Source organism: Schistocerca serialis, unplaced genomic scaffold, assembly GCF_023864345.2.
Source record: "Schistocerca serialis cubense isolate TAMUIC-IGC-003099 unplaced genomic scaffold, iqSchSeri2.2 HiC_scaffold_1420, whole genome shotgun sequence".
Lineage (NCBI taxonomy): Eukaryota > Metazoa > Arthropoda > Insecta > Orthoptera > Acrididae > Schistocerca > Schistocerca serialis.
The window spans coordinates 1,760,856-1,775,750 of NW_026047648.1; the positions used below are offsets into that span (position 1 = coordinate 1,760,856).

Genomic DNA, 14,895 nt, shown 5'->3' on the forward strand with positions numbered 1-14,895 from the left:
ACTTCCGTTGACCTCTATATATGTACACTGGTGACGAAACGGTGGAAATAGACGTACGCTACATTCGCAACTGTACCTCAATTGTACTACACGGAGACAAGAAGACGACACATGTACAATTTGTATCCCGTACTTCACTTTGGGGTACAGTTTCCTTGTTGCCTTGGAAGCTAATGGTATCCCATTCGTTACTTGAGCTATATAGCTATACGCAACATTTGTATCTTGCTCGCCAATTGACATATATAGTGTCAGTTAAAGGCGAAGTGAAGGATGGGATACAAATTTTCGTTGTGTCGTCAGTGTTAATGCGAAGTGAAGGACATGATAGAAATTTTAGTTGTGCCGGGGGTTTAGCCTGTAATATAGCAAGTACACATTCGAAAATGTCGTACTGATACTAGTGCTGGGAAACGAAAGAAGATCGACAGCTGAGAAATTTCTATTACGTACTTTACAACACGAAAATACACATATTGGTGGAATAAAACAGTGAAATATGTCAAAATAGTGAAATACAGTGAAAGAAGCAAATGGAAAAGTGAACTTACCACACGGAAATATCGAGGAATAACCGAAGCTCACCTAGACAGACAGTAACGAAAGTTCCATACCCACAAACAAACAAATCCATTCCTATAAACGAAAATAAGACACTAAAAATTTTTCTACAATAACAAACTAATACTCCAAATTACCTCAATATCATTACGAATAATTATTTTAATGTACAATGATAGCGCTTATCCGGGACACAGAACTGTTTTATTATCTATGCCTCGAAGTGAAGACATTACTATCTCTGACTAATGCATGACGATTGACGTTATTGGTCAAAGCCGACAGATTATATTCCCTGCTTCACTAAACCAGAAGCGCTACGCTTGTGACCGGCTTGACGATAATTTACGTCTTGTAAGCGTGTGTGGTCGGATGTGCTCGATAAAATTCAAAACAAAATTGTGATACTTAAATGTCTACTGGCAATTTATAGTTACGGCAGTTACATGAATTGGTAAGAATCGTGAATGATTTGTCATAACACACTAGTTTGTGTTAAAATGTTCAGTTTACTTGGTGTATGTGGTAATGAAGATTCTAGTGCCTCTTCTTATGTCAACAGTTCCTGTGAACACGACCCTATTCCAGGAAGTGAACATTGGTGAACGTTAATTATTAGCCCATTTGTCGCTTCCTCGTGTTGCCGGGAAGGAAGACCCACTGGTTGATTTCGCTCCTGTTTATAAGGTGAGAACGCGTCCCTTTTCATTCGTTATTTTCTTCAACGTGTTTCCTAGCTCCCATCGAAAATGAGTTCCATCAGGGATGCAGAATGGACGAGATATATGAAACAAAAGCATGAGAAACGTAGAAACTGTCTGTATACAGTATTAACAGAAAGCTGACATAATATTTGAATGCTGTTCACACATATGACGTCAAAACTTAGTCGAGTAAATTAGAAAGTGACTAGTGCCTATATACCAGTACTGTGAGCAAATCAGCAAATTCCTTAAGCTTATCAAGTAGTTCACTGCATATTTCATATTGCTAGTTTAATATTTGCGTGACAACACAGGAAGATAATCGTTGGCTTACAAATTTAGTTATCAAGTCACAATTTTGCAGTAGGGCAATTCCATAGTTACGGGTGTTACATGTACACACCTTAAAATTAGGAAAAATAATGTAAGGAATAATATTTATTGAATTTAATACTGAAAACTTTTAAGGCTTACATTATATTTCATGTGACAAATGTTGATACTGGAATTGTTTTATTATTCTCCTGGTTATTAATCAAAAAAGTAGTGTTACGGGTGTTACCAAAAGTAGACCTGGCCCCTGTTATGAGTTAGGGAACTCTCTAATTTCTGCAAACTTGATGAAGCTTTTATTCTTGTAAAACAACTGTTAAGAGGTATTGCCCCAAATTTTATTTTGAAATATAAATTTTTATTTTTTTGGACATCATAACTCAGTATATATATATTTTTTTCTGTTACGGGTGTTACATTAAATGTTACGGGTGTTACATAGATGCATCAGATTTGATTCTTGAGGAATAAATCTACCTCTTACAATTGCATCAAAGTAAAAGAAGTACTGTAGTTTATTTGGAATAAAAGTATGTACTTAAGAAAACATATTTGAAGGATAAAGCTATTTATCACACAAAAAATTTTGTTACAATTTTATAGTACAACTAGGCCAAGATATCATTGCTTACATTAACCTAATTTTGTAGGCCTAATAAATTTATGACAAAAATGTTTTCTTATTATTGATAGGTTTAAAAACTTCATTTAATAACCTTTTTCAGCAACATCCAACTCAAAATTGAACTCAAAGTACGAACGGTTACCTTGTTGTTTGATTTCTGGTGTTACCTTAGATAGTACTTGACTGAATTTCACAAAACAAACATCAGTTTCATCTAGTTTAAAAAGTGTTTTACTTTTTCCTACTGACTTCAGAAAGATTATTTTCACATCCTCCTCTTCATCAACCTCACTCTGGCAGATTCCCAAGTATCAGTACTGACTTTTGGATAGGGTTGGCTTCTTTTTATCACTTGCAATGTCAACCAAGACAAATAACCCAAATTTTAAATCAGACTTTTCAATTTTATTAGTTAGGCTCAACTCACAAGCACTTCCAATATTGTCTTGTGATTCAGATAGTGAAGCAGTCTCCTGATCAGAATCATCAGAACTGCACACTTCATAGAAGTTTATGCATCTTTTTGCATGTAATGTTTTAACTTTGGCGTCGTCAGAAATAATGACACCCTTGTCATTAATGACTCTGCTGTTTTTGAAACCAGCAAATCAGTTGTGTTATAAGGCCAAAAGTGATGTCAGCCCTGGATTTGAAGAATCGCTTGTAAATTTTTCCACCTTTCATCCAAAATAGGAATGTTATGCTCCTATCTTATCAACCCATAGTACCTTAAATTTAGAAAAATTCTTCAGAGTGTAGTCATAAAACTCAATTGTGTTGTTAATAATAATTTTCCTAGATCTAACAGCATGTCCACATGCTCCTCTTCAGCACACCTCCAATGCCATCCATGGCGCCTTTACCATGTGAACTGGCAAAAAAATTCCACTAGACTGTCAATCCAAAGTCTCTCTCAAAATAACATAGATTGGACAAAGTATATTTATTTTTGAACTGCCCAGCACAGTACATTGTTAAACATAGGCTCTTATGAATGACTAGAATTTGCCTCAATAAGCAGTTTACTGGGCCTATGTAAAATTTAAAACTGAGGTTATAAATATTGTTCTTGGAAAAGTTAGAATGGAAAACATAAACTATATGTAAAGAATTTTGGGCTTAATTAACTTTTTAGGAGAACATCAGTTGAGTCAGGTTAATGCTCTAATTAACTTTTATAATGTAGGGTAGTGCTTAAAAAATGTATGCAGAGGAATAAAAATTTTAGTTTTCATGCTTAAAACTGTTTTCATATGTAATAAACATAGTTAAAAACTTTTTTCATTCATAATAATACCCTTTGGTTATAATTTAAATGTAGGGCCTAGGCCTACTAAAGATGAAGGTGGCATTAAACCTTCCAATTCAAATTAAGGGTGTTATGCATGTGTTAAGTAACACCCGAAACGAAAATTAGTAACACCCGTAACAGCTCTAAGAGTGTTAAATAAGATTTCAAAATGCCATGTAATGGTATGATATTGTAAAACATGTGCATAACCTCACTTTTACAGAAAGATATTGTACAGAACAAATTTACTAGATTACAAATTAAACTTTTGTATCATTTTTGTTACGGGTGTTACAAGCTGCATATATGTTATAAAACTAACAAAATAAAGAAATGCAATTAGCTTACTTCAACAAAACTAATTATTATGGGCTATAACAATGTTGACTTCAATATTCTTTGCAACAATAGAACAATCAGCCATAGATAACACAACTAATACTCATCTGGAAATAGCATAAAGCATACCTCTGTGGTGCCATAGAGTAGTGCACTTTAAACACTTAGTGAAGGTAGAAATTTATTTTTTTCATATTCATGATTATTTTGCAATGAACAAATGTACTTTTAACTTGGCATTTTTAAGGTTATATTTGTAATATTGTCATTTTAATTTTTTTGTCACAAAGTCTCTTTAACATGGAATGACCCAGTACATTATTACCAACACTCCGATGAAATATGTGAAAGCAGTAGTTGGACTTGCGTATTCTATCAGGACGGGCAGTATCATCTTGGTACATAACTTCAAAGAGTTTGTATTCGTCATACATCCGTTTGACTTAAAATTAGTTGAGAAATTAACAAGAATGTTTCTTAGTTATGCAAAGTTCATACACATTTTCCTGTTTCCAGTCACTTTCTGTTGCTAGAGAAAAGTGACAAGTGTCGTGAAAACCTCAGGTTTCTGGTCATTTGGAAATATCTAAATACCATGGCTTTTTGTCGTTGCTAGAAGACATTCTTTGAAACGGTGTATTGTCTCAGCATTGACACTCGCCAGTAAGGTGGAGCTCTTTGTCACTAGTATACACAGGTGCATGGCAGAGGGTACCTCCTACCTTACCAGGTATCAGGCCTTCTTCCTATTCCAGTTGTGATTGTGGGAAGAATGCCTGTTTAAACACCTCTGTATGCACTGTAATTGATGGGCTTCTCTCTTTGCTGTCCCTAAACAAGCTGATGCAGTTTGTGCTCTAGTACATTTCTCATATTCTGATAACTGGTTGTTAACTAAGCTTGCGTGTGCCTAATTCTTTATTTCCTCTACAAATCCACCTGCCTCGAGTGTATTGTGAAATGGTCCACTGTGGAAAAGGTAGCTAAAAATAATTAACATAACCCAACATTATGGTGAACATTCTTTGTTTTATTTATTGGTGGATTATTGTTGCAAGGGTGTTGTACATGTACAGCAGTGCAATTTAAGAACAACATCGTATAGGTTAGAGAGGCAGTTACATTCTTACTGGTCTAGTTTCACAAGGATGGGGCAGGTGACTGGCCTTAGCCTAATAGTAGGAAAAATCCTTAAATTGACTTGGAGGTAATTTAGGGAAATGACACAAACCTAAATCTGGATGGTCAGATGGAGATGGGAACCTCCACCCACGCAAATGCAGGGGTCAGTCCACTTAAAACAGCAAGACCTCATTTGGTTCACCCCTAGTGTGCAGGGGTTTGTTTGCTAAGAAGTAAAAGGCTGGTGCTTCACTGTTCAGTCATACCTCACTACCAGTCCATCTTCACATTATGCACAAGTCTTCATAATGTAGTGATACTACACATTATCAACTGACATCTCAACTGCTGCGACATTATTTGGTTTCCATTTTGTGAACTGCAGCTTTCCATTTGCTACTTTGAAGAACAAGGGGAGGGGGGGGGGGGAGGTGGCTCACCATCCATCTGTAATGAGGGATATGTTGGGCTTAGAGATGGTAAAGTGTTAAGGTAGAAGAAACAGCCCTTCACATTTATCTGAGTTTCGATTAGTAGTAGACAGTAGGACCATTCTCTGTGGCGTGGATGTGAAAGTCTAATGCCTTACGATGTGGCAAAATTGTAGGTTAGCAGGTCCTCAACACAGCTTTGTTCTAGTGGAAGAGTAAACTATGAAGTGATTGTTGGTGTTCTGAGACCAGTTTTCAATATTTTTTGCAAAGGAAAATGTTATGTCAACTGAAGAATGGTGCAAAACTTATTAGCTTTGTCCATTGATGTCATATTTAACTCATAGATGACATTTTATTTTTGAGTCATAGAGCAGAGCATACATATCTGCAAATGTCACAGCTCAATGGCTGTTGGAAAGTGAACTTCTTATAAATCTAAAGACTATGTATGCAGTGTTTAAAAACAAGCAGGCTGTAGACGTGGATTTAGAGGTTGATGGAACAAGGCTGGAAGAATTAGAATCTATTACATTCTTAGGTATTGTTGTGGATAATGAACTGAAATGGGGGAAAAAAACATATTAATAATGTCTGTAAGAAACTGAGCTCTGTCATATTCTTAATGATGCAGCCATCACAGTATTAAGACAACCTTCTGTGTACAGTGTATCATGGACTTTTCAAACCATACTTACTGTATGGAGTGACTGGGGGGGGGGGACTCAAACAAGAGACAAAACGAGTGTTCACATTACAAAAAAAAGCAATTAGGACCATTTTAAGTAGAAAGACCTAACTGCTTCAAGAAGTTAGGTATCTTAACTTCATCATTGTATATATACAAAACAATAATGCACATGACAAAAGGTAGTGAGGACTGGATTACAAATGCTAGTGTGCACACCCACAATACAAGAAGGAAGAATGAAGTACGGAGCATACCCCACCGACTGGCAATGCTAGAACAGGACCCCAGTACTCTGGTATCAGTCTACTAAGAAGTCTGTCTAAAAAGTGCAACGTAGTGTACTTGACAACTTTCCGAAGAAACTTACTCTCACATTGAAAAAGTTTGTTATTCATTATCAATTATGTAATAAAAGCTAAAGGGGTAGAAAAATAAGTGATAATGAATGTTACTACTTTGACACGTCCTGTATTACATGTACATTTACTGTACACAATGTAATCTTACAGGATCAGATAAAATTCAGTTAAATTCAATAGTAAATTGCATAGCTTGGGAAACGAAGTGTCAAGTTCTAAATTTGAATGAATGAATGTACCCTTAAAAGAAAGAAAGAATGTGTGTGTGTGTGTGTGTGTGTGTGTGTGTGTGTGTGTGTGTGTGTGTTTCATTTGTTGTTTTAAGGAATTTGTGTACCATTTACTTTACTGCAGTGCTGTAATAAATAAGACACTTACGTCAGGTTTGTCATTCTTTTTGCTGGGGGTAACACTAATATCGTATTTTTCAGTTGATCTGTATAGGATACCAGTGTTAAGTGTCATTTTCTGCCCATCAGTTAATATTCATGTGACCGGAAATGAGATACTGTGTTTGTGGTTTCCTCCACAATAGGTAATGTCATCTGACCTACAGGATACCAATGGAAGAGTTATAGTTTTCTTCGCAATACTTAATTCGTAGATGAACTGAAGTACACGATACCAGTGTTAGGTATGTTCTTCTTTTGGCTGTTGGTAATACCAGTGTTTGGCTGCTTGCTTACTTTTTCCTTCGTGGCTAACACTGGTATTTTCTTCCTCAGTTGAACAACAAGATATCAGTGATTAGATTAGATTGGTACTTGTTCCATAGATCATGAATACGACACTTCGTAATGATGTGGAACGTATCAGATTAATAAAAGGTGTCAATACAAGATATTACATTACACAAAATATTACATGACACTTAATCTTTTTATTTATTTATTTTTTGTGGCTGTTGGGGAAATTACCCACTTACTATATCCAAAATTCATCTACTGAGTAGGAGTTGCCATTAAGAAATTCTTATTTCCTTTTACTTGCTATATGGCTATCTGTCAGACCTAAGATGCAAAGACTTTTGTGGCAGCATAATTTACCCCCTTCTGAGCCAAAGTTAGACTTAACCTTGAGTAGTGAAGATCATCCTTTCTCCTGGTGTTGTAGCCATGTACACTGCTATTACTTTTGAATTCGTTCGGATTGTTAATAACAAATTTCATAAGTGAATATATATATATATATGTATATATATATGTATATGTATATATATAATAGAGGGAAACATTCCACGTGGGAAAAATATATCTAAAAAGAAAGATGATGAAACTTACCAACAAAAGCGCTGGCAGGTCGATAGACACACAAACAAACACAAACATACACACAAAATTCTAGCTTTCGCAACCAATGGTTGCCTCGTCAGGAAAGAGGGAAGGAGAAGGAAAGACAAAAGGATATGGGTTTTAAGGGAGAGGGTAAGGAGTCATTCCAATCCCGGGAGCGGAAAGACTTACCTTAGGGGGAAAAAAGGACAGGTATACACTCGCACACACACACATATCCATCCACACATACACAGACACAAGCAGACATTTGTAAAGGCAAAGAGTTTGGGCAGAGATGTCAGTCGGGGCAGATGTACAGAGGCAAAGATGAAGTTGAAAGACAGGTGAGGTATGAGCGGCGGCAAATTGAAATTAGAAATTAGCGGAGATTGAGGCCTGGCGGATAGCGAGAAGAAAGGATATGCTGAAGGGCAAGTTCCCATCTCCGGAGTTCTGACAGGTTGGTGTTAGTGGGAAGTATCCAGATAACCCGGACGGTGTAACACTGTGCCAAGATGTGCTGGCCGTGCACCAAGGCATGTTTAGCCACAGGGTGATCCTCATTACCAACAAACACTGTCTGCCTGTGTCCATTCATGCGAATGGACAGTTTGTTGCTGGTCATTCCCACATAGAACGCTTCACAGTGTAGGCAGGTCAGTTGGTAAATCACGTGGGTGCTTTCACACGTGGCTCTGCCTTTGATCGTGTACACCTTCCGGGTTACAGGACTGGAATAGGTGGTGGTGGGAGGGTGCATGGGACAGGTTTTACACCGGGGGCGGTTACAGGGGTAGGAGCCAGAGGGCAGGGAAGGTGGTTTGGGGATTTCATAGGGATGAACTAAGAGGTTGCGAAGGTTAGGTGGACGGCGGAAAGACACTCTTGGTGGAGTGGGGAGGATCCATCCTTCATGAAATCCTCCCCACTCCACCAAGAGTGTCTTTCCGCCGTCCACCTAACCTTCGCAACCTCTTAGTTCATCCCTATGAAATCCCCAAACCACCTTCCCTGCCCTCTGGCTCCTACCCCTGTAACCGCCCCCGGTGTAAAACCTGTCCCATGCACCCTCCCACCACCACCTATTCCAGTCCTGTAACCCGGAAGGTGTACACGATCAAAGGCAGAGCCACGTGTGAAAGCACCCACGTGATTTACCAACTGACCTGCCTACACTGTGAAGCGTTCTATGTGGGAATGACCAGCAACAAACTGTCCATTCGCATGAATGGACACAGGCAGACAGTGTTTGTTGGTAATGAGGATCACCCTGTGGCTAAACATGCCTTGGTGCACGGCCAGCACATCTTGGCACAGTGTTACACCGTCCGGGTTATCTGGATACTTCCCACTAACACCAACCTGTCAGAACTCCGGAGATGGGAACTTGCCCTTCAGCATATCCTTTCTTCTCGCTATCCGCCAGGCCTCAATCTCCGCTAATTTCTAATTTCAATTTGCCGCCGCTCATACCTCACCTGTCTTTCAACTTCATCTTTGCCTCTGTACATCTGCCCCGACTGACATCTCTGCCCAAACTCTTTGCCTTTACAAATGTCTGCTTGTGTCTGTGTATGTGTGGATGGATATGTGTGTGTGTGCGAGTGTATACCTGTCCTTTTTTCCCCCTAAGGTAAGTCTTTCCGCTCCCGGGATTGGAATGACTCCTTACCCTCTCCCTTAAAACCCATATCCTTTTGTCTTTCCTTCTCCTTCCCTCTTTCCTGACGAGGCAACCATTGGTTGCGAAAGCTAGAATTTTGTATGTATGTTTGTGTTTGTTTGTGTGTCTATCGACCTGCCAGCGCTTTTGTTGGTAAGTTTCATCATCTTTCTTTTTAGATGTATATGTATATATATGTATATGTATATGTATATGTGTATATATATATATGTATGTATATGTATATGTGTATATATATATATGTATGTATATATATATATATATATTACAAAAAGCGTGTAATGAGAATAATTGCTAGAGCTCATCCGAGATCATCCTGCAGACACTTATTTAAAGAGCTACAGATCTTCACTGTGGCCTCACTATATATATATATATATATATATATATATATATATATATATATAATGGAAGGAAACATTCCACGTGGGAAAAATTATATATAAATACAAAGATGAGGTGACTTACCGAACAAAAACGCTGGCAGGTCGATAGACACACAAACAAACACAAACATACACACAAAATTCAAGCTTTCGCAACAAATTGTTGCCTCATCAGGAAAGAGGGAAGGAGAGGGGAAGACGAAAGGAAGTGGGTTTTAAAGGAGAGGGTAAGGAGTCATTCCAATCCCGGGAGCGGAAAGACTTACCTTAGGGGGAAAAAAGGACAGGTATACACTCGCACACACACACATATCCATCCGCACATACACAGACACAAGCAGACATATTTCACAAGTAGTTGAATTCAAACGTTTCAGCAGATCTCCCATGTGTTTTTTCCAGTTCAACCCCTCATCAATGCATACACCTAGAAATTTAGAATATTCTGCCTTAGCTACCAATTTCTGATCGAAGTCTGGAGTTATTAATTGTGTCATTCCATTTACTGTGTGGAACTGTATGTATTGTGTTTTGTCAAAGTTTAATGAGAGCCCATTTGCAGAGAACCACTTAATGATTTTCTGAGAAACATCATTTACAATTTCACCAGTTAATTCTTGTCTGTTGGGTGTGATAACTAGAGTTTATCATCGGCAAAAAGTTCCAGCTTTGCATCTTCGTGAATATAGAATGGCAAGTCATTAATGTATATTAAGAACAGAAGACTCTTTAAAAATATCATCATTCCCATCTGTTAATTTTAAGGTAAGGTATAGAAGACTGGTAATAATTGTCATGGTCCAGTCTTTCATACCACCTAACAGTGATTGGCTCCAGGGTCTTATTTATGGTTTGAGTTCAAAACATATGTGACCAAAATTAATTACATTAAGAATTCCTATTGGAATTTTATGCTTGTGAATTTGGGTTCCAATGTCTGGTGTGGTCAGTAACTGGAGCACCTTCTTCCAGGAATGAGAACCAGTAGAAATTACAGGCGCAAATAAAGGGCAAAAGCTATAGAACCTGTCCAGGCAGGCAACTTAATGCCAAGGGTTGGTTTACAGAAATGTCAGATTCCACCCATCTGCTTTGACCAATGACGTCACCTATATGGCGGAAATGACCATTCAGGGCAACTCCCATATCGCGACCATGACGTCATTACATAAAAATGACAACAAACACAAAAATAGATCAAAAAACCATCAAATACATATTCCTCCAAAAGTATAATGAAACTAACAGGACAAGTGAGGGAACTTGGGGGTATTTGGGTGGGGGCAAACTAAAAATAAACACACGCTGCTAAACTGAACGACAAAAACAGTAAAATAAAACAACCACAACCTTCCCAAAATCAACTAAAAACACTGGAATCAAACACTTCCCTTGACCTATATAGGTCAACAGCAACTACTGACACAACATAAGTCTCAACTTTCACCACCACCACACTTAATCCTACAAAAAAAAAAAAAAACAACTTAGAAAATTAAAATTGACCAATTCTCTTGACCTGTTATCCCTAAGACATCTCCACATATAGCTGTCCCTTAGCCGAGACACCAGAACTTTAGTAAGCCCGATTTCTTCACGAGAAACTGAACACTTCACAACTTCAGCCAACAGGCCGAATAGCTGAAGAAGTTTTATTAGAGACAATTCACTGTCCCCCATCATCGACGACAACCTAAACTGTTCACCTTGTCAGTCATATCAACACCTAGCAAAGACATAAACAAAGCGATTTACAAAAATTCACACACGACTAACAAAACTACAATAACATTGACATAACAAAACCAAAATTGTTCACTCACTGAAAAATATTCCGCTGAAAGCACAGTCACAACCGATACCACACATATGCAATGCTACCATGCAAATGAACCCCATATGCCGCATAACACGCTAACCGTAAACACACCACCAGAGAGAACCATCGACCACAACAATGCGCTGCCTATAAACACACACACTGAACCAAAAGCATGACCTAATACACAACACATAAACACACCACCAGAGAGCATCACCAATCATATCAAAACGAAACACATGCAAGCACGCCACTCTCACAAACTAAACTCTGCGCCATCGTCTTTGTCACGGGTCAAAGCTGACAGGTGGAATCGGACGCTTCGGTTAACCCCCAAGGGTGACAGTGCCTTACAAAGTGGCAAAAGTACCAAATCACGAAGCATCAGTCCTTATGTTGAACTGACTGGGGATCAAGAGAAATTGGTGTCAAGTGGCTTCTATAAACAGCAATAGTGCGCTACCTGGTAAGAAAATAAATGTTCTTTGGGCAGTTTCAGCAAATAAGGAAAGGGAACACACAAAATCTGTCATCACTGTTTGAGATGGTTTATTTAAATCAGGACCAGTTTTGTACGTATGCTGATCTTCAAATGACTGTACATTCAGTTTCATGTTGTGACGTTCGATTAGAGTTAATTGTTCACTGTTAGATGGAATATCCGTATCACAATTGAGCATTTCTCACCAAAGTATTCACTTGCACCGCCATATTCAGATTTCCACACATTAATGCCACTAAAAATGTTGTTACCTGCAGACGAGACATAAACTCACACATTCAAAATGTGTACTACATTTGAAAACAGAATTTATAACCTATAAGGTATGATTACTTAAAGATAGGCGTAAGACTGAAAATGGCTGCGATCTAAATAACCCACCTTTGATTGTGGCTGGTAGCAGATTTTATTCAACATGAGCTGTGCCCAGCATGCGTTGCGATGGCTCTTTTTCTTTTGGAGTATGTACACACATGTGAAGCACACACATTTGCATGTGCAAAATAATGAAAGATGAGGATTCTTTGTGCAGTAATTAAATTTGAAGTTTGTTGGTATACTTTTGAACACAGAGCATTTTTGTCTTTGTCTTTCGCAATAACAATTTTTTTGGCAGACACTTTTGAGCGTGCGACATATAATTGACTCCAGAATGAGATCTTCACTCTGCAGCGGAGTGTGCGCTGATATGAAACTTCCTGGCAGATTAAAACTGTGTGCCCGACCGAGACTCGAACTCGGGACCTTTGCCTTTGCCCGCGAAAGGCAAAGGTCCCGAGTTAGTCTCGGTCGGGCACACAGTTTTAATCTGCCAGGAAGTTTCATATAATTGACTGTTCGAAAAGCCTACATGTACCTAAAACGACTGACTTGGGATTCAATGGTCATTACGAATGCAAGATGAATAGGGAGCTCCAGTCTTTTGAAATCAAATGGCACGCTTCCTTTTTGACTTGCCATTCAGAATTGTTGCTTTGATGACATTTGGGATTGGTATTTTGACAATGAGCCTGGTTCCACTAGACAACTGTCATTTCTTCTCTCTCCAAAACCCTCGGTGAAGGTTCGCTAGGGGTATTGTTACTGCCACAATTTTTCCAGGCAGCAAGCAATAAAATTACCAATCTCGATAGATGGTCCTTCAGGTGCTAGAGATAAATCAGAGGTAGGCAACAAGAACCTCGTAATTCTGTTTCATTAAATTTTACAGATGATGTGAAGAGGTTCTTAAAAAAATAATATTAAGTGAAATCAAACAATGGAAATTCCAGGTAGGAATATAAAGTCTCGGAAGAGAGATTGCTACTTACCATAATAACACACTAAGTTGCAGACAGGCACATTTAAGGGGAGGTATAATGGGAAAAAAAAAATTGTTCCCACATTTTCAGATTTTTATCTCTTTATAAAATTTGCAATTTTCTGAATAAAATGATTTGTGTATCACTTATAAACTCACGTGGGAAGTATTTTATTTTCTAAATATAATGTACACTAGTTAAAATTTGTATGTGTATTACTTAAAGATGTAACAAAATCGGTAATTTTTTTTATATGGAAGGCTATGGATTGCTGTTATAAAGGTCATGTCCAGAAGAGGATGGGCCTATCTGTGCTTCAACTACATTACGAGGTTTGTCTGGAAAATACGTATAAAAGTTCAAGAATGTCTTTGTTAAAAGTTGCAGTCACCACCAAGTGGGACTACTGCTGTAATCAATCCCATCAACGCTCAGTCCGAGTCGGAGCACTCTGCGTGTGCGGCAGCTTGTTGTGACAGTCACCCTTTTTCACCTGCCGTCGGCCTGGAGCTCTCTCTGAGGAACAGCACGTCAACATCAAGTTTCTTGCAAAGCTAGGCAAGAATGGCTGTGAGATTTTTGAGTGTCTGAAACAAGTTTACGGAGACAAGTCTCCGAAGGAACCGACCGTGAACAACTGGTTAAAAAGGTTCCGGGATGGCCGAGAAGTAGTGAACGGTGGTCCTCGCCCGGGACGCCCGTAGACATCGAGTTCCGATGCAAATGTTGAACGAATTCGGGCTCGTGTTCTTAAAGACCGTAGATTGACAGTCAGAATGATTGCTGACGAGCTGTCAATCCCCAAAACAATCGTTCACGAAATCCTGGCACAAAAACTTGAAATGAAGAAATTGTGTGCGAAAATCATACCGAAGCTCTTGATGCCAGAACAGAAAGCGAAGAGGGTCGAGTGCTGTGAGGATTGGTTGGAAGCAGAGGAACGAGGGGACTTCCTCGACTGAGTCATCACTGGAGACGAGTCCTGATTTTACGAATTCGATGTGGAGCTCAAATCTCAAAGCGAGGAATGGAAACTAGCTGGAGAACCGAGAGCAAAAAAGTTGCGAAAATCGAGGTCCAATGTGAGGACTATGTTGATTGTTTTCTTTGATTCTAGGGACATTGTTTACAAGGAATGTGTCCCTCCCGGCCAGAGAGTGAAGGGACATTTTTACGTCAAAGTTATGACACGTCTCAGAGCTCGTGTGGCTGGAGTTCGACCGGAGTTGGCAAAAGGGGGCAGATGGATCCTTCATCACGACAATGCGCCCGCTCACACGTTGCTCATTGTGCGCGAGTTTTGGCCCGAAGCTCAATCACCGTGACAGACCACCCACCTTATTCACCCGATTTAGCCTCGTGTGACTTCTTCACGTTCCCGAAATGCAATATGGTGCTTCGGGGGTGGCACTCGGGAAATGTGGAAGCCACCGAGCCGGAAGCGACACGGCAACCGAACGACAACACAAC

General features: G+C 38.9%; 1 long non-coding RNA gene across 1 annotated transcript in view; it reads left to right on the forward strand.

Annotated features, from left to right (window-relative positions):
* Nucleotides 1-831: 831 nt before the first annotated feature.
* The window catches only part of LOC126442998 (uncharacterized), a 31,442-nt gene continuing 17,378 nt past the window's right edge, over nucleotides 832-14,895 (forward strand). The window contains exons 1-2 of the long non-coding RNA XR_007581802.1: nucleotides 832-1,015; nucleotides 1,124-1,248. This is a non-coding gene — a long non-coding RNA (uncharacterized LOC126442998). The remainder of the gene's footprint in view (nucleotides 1,016-1,123; nucleotides 1,249-14,895) is intronic.